The following is a 2,898-nucleotide window of genomic DNA, read 5'->3' as shown; positions in this document are numbered from 1 at the left end:
AACAGAGCGGGAGGACGAGACAGATAATAATACTATTACGATTTCGTAATGTACCAGCAACAAGAGGTGACAAATTGAGTCGGGTTTTAATATTAAAATCACTATATTTATTTACATCTACTCAAAGATATAGAAAATTAAACTGCTTTCTTAAACAGAAGTTAACAGTGTTATGCGTCTTTAGCTCCCTTACAGTCAAACTTAGAACCCGTTCTTAACAAATCTTACGCAAATACAGTCATAAAAGTGGCAGTTCAGAGCATCCCAGTAATTCACGAAATAGGCGAGAGGGAAGATTTGTGGATTCACAGTGCAGTGACGAGGCGATCATGACAAATTCCAAAGTTTCCACGACTAGCGAACGAAGAAACGATTACTGAAAATCCCAGCCGAGGAATATTGTTCCAAGGTCCACGAAGAGCGATTTTACAAGGTGACTGTCACGAAATCCACACCCATGGATCATACGAAGGACAGACACATCTCCACGATGCTCAGTGTGCCGCTGATTAACTCAATCCCTTGGGTTTGGGTAAGCATTAGACTTTACCCCTCTCGTTCATGAGCTGTTCCTGGATAGCTCGATGTCTGCAATCTTCACTCTCTCTCTCTTTCCTTCAACTCCTTCTCAGCTCTATGCCCACATTACTTTTGTACTGTCAGCATACGTCATAAGGTTAACTTTATATAAATAAATATATTATATATATAATAAACGAAACTGTGGACTCCCAATAAAATGAAACTGGGGATGCATGATGCCCACAGTAAACGGAACTATGGACTCCCAGGAAAACAAAATGTAACAATACATTAACTCTCAATATCCGACCTTCAGACGCAGGTGCACCGCCATCAAGTTACACCTACAGCCAAGAATTGCCCACAGACAAAGCAACTGTACAATGACTCATCCCCATGACATGCAGATCCAAAAGTTTCAATGAAGCAGCTAAGGAAATTCGTATATTGCTTGTTTTTTTTTTAAAGACACTCATCCTATTTTAAAAATAAATAAAGGCAAGTTTGAATACTTGACCTGATAAAATTACTCAGTGAAATAGAAGAGGAATTATGAGGTAAAGTCCTGGAAATTAATGAAAGGAAAACCGAGAAAACGAATGAGGAGTTGGCCAAAGCACTTACATAGTAGCGGAGTGGTCTTGACACATGATTAATGTGGAATTTCACCAGAATTTAAATACAGTGATAACACAGAATTCTACCTCACTGGATGTAAAGGATTGTTGCTGGGAAATGATGACAGCATTGAAAAAAATGTGATTATATCATCAAATTTCAATTTACATTCCATATCTCTGATTTGACTAATATGTCCAGTTGTTATATTTCCAAGTCTGCCGATACGCTAAGTCCAAGCAGGAGGTGAACAGGATGATATAGAGTGGCTTCACATGGCAGGTGTTAAAAATGGGAGATTGCTCCTTTCTGTGCATGAAGAGGAGATTTTTAATGCTGAGGTATTGGACAGTGTTGACACTCAATGAGACTTGGGTGTCCTTATACACTTGTCACTGATAGATAACGTGCATTTGTAACCAGCAATTAGTAAGCCAAATGATACATTGGTCTTTATTACGGGAAGATTTGAGGACAGGCTTGAAGATTTCCCACTACAATAGTAATAAAAAAGGCACTGGAGGAACTCAGCAGGTCAGGCCGCATCTATGGATGGAGAGTCAAGACCCTTCACCTACACTGGACAGATAGGGATAGATAGCCAGAATAAAAAGATGCTGGGAAGGGAAAGAGCAATAGCTTGTGGATGATGGGTGGATCTGAATGAAGAGTGATGATTCTCTTTAGTACAGATTAAGGATCTTGATCTGAAACACTGACAGTCCATTTCCTTCCACAGATACTGCCTGATCCTTTGAGTTCTTCCAGTACCTTTTATGTTGCTCCTGATTCCAGCATCTGCAGTCTCTGATGTTTCCATTTCATTGCAATTGTATAGTGCCTTGAAGAGACTGCCCGTGGAATGCTGTTTACAGTTTTGGTCTCCTTACCTGATAAATGATGGACTTCCATACAGGAAGTACAACCAAGGTTCATCAGAAAGGGGAGTTTGCCATTCAAGGAGACTTTGAGACTTCGAGGACAATATCTTGGTGAACCATGAGCCTTCTTTACCATCATATTCACTTGTGCTGTCACTTTCAGGGAGCAACAGACTTGCACCCCAAGATGCTTCTGTATATCAATGCTCCAACAAGTCTTAACATTTACTGTATACTTTCCTCTTCCGCATGACCTCATGGCCTCCCAGAATGCAACACTTCACCTCTGTCATTTCTCCACCCCAATTTCCAACTGATTTTTATTCTGTTGTAAGTGATGCTGATATCCATCGATAATTCTGTTAGTTAGTATTTCCAGATGACATTAGACCAATTAGCAAGTTGGACCAAGTTGTGCAGTCTGTGTCCAGGGATTAAAACAGAAGGAAGACATCCCGAATTCTAAGGGATACTTCCTGAGAAAAAGAAGATCAATCCAGAGGCTGGATCCAGTTCTTCAGAGACATTAATTCATTCCCATTACATACAGTTTATGAAAGCAATCTGTATCAGTAACGATGATCATAAAACTGTCAGACTGTTGTAAAAATCTATTTGGTTCATTAATATCCCGCAGGAAGAAAACCAGCCATCCTCACCGAGTCTGGCCAACATGCGCCTCCAGACCCAGTGCATGGCCGACTCCTGGGTAAGAGCTCCAGCAAGTCAGATTAAAGGCTCCTAAGCAGACCATCCTTGAGCTATTCCCATTGAGACACATCAAGTGCTGCTGGGAGGCCATTAACTCAGTGAAAGATGGCACTTTGGTCTGCCCGAAACTCATTGGCCCTCCGGCACAGTGAGATGTCCGCAGAGG

The sequence above is a fragment of the Mobula hypostoma genome, chromosome 1 (assembly GCF_963921235.1).
Source record: "Mobula hypostoma chromosome 1, sMobHyp1.1, whole genome shotgun sequence".
NCBI classification, from domain to species: Eukaryota; Metazoa; Chordata; class Chondrichthyes; order Myliobatiformes; family Myliobatidae; genus Mobula; species Mobula hypostoma.
Note: the sequence above shows the minus strand (reverse complement) of the source record.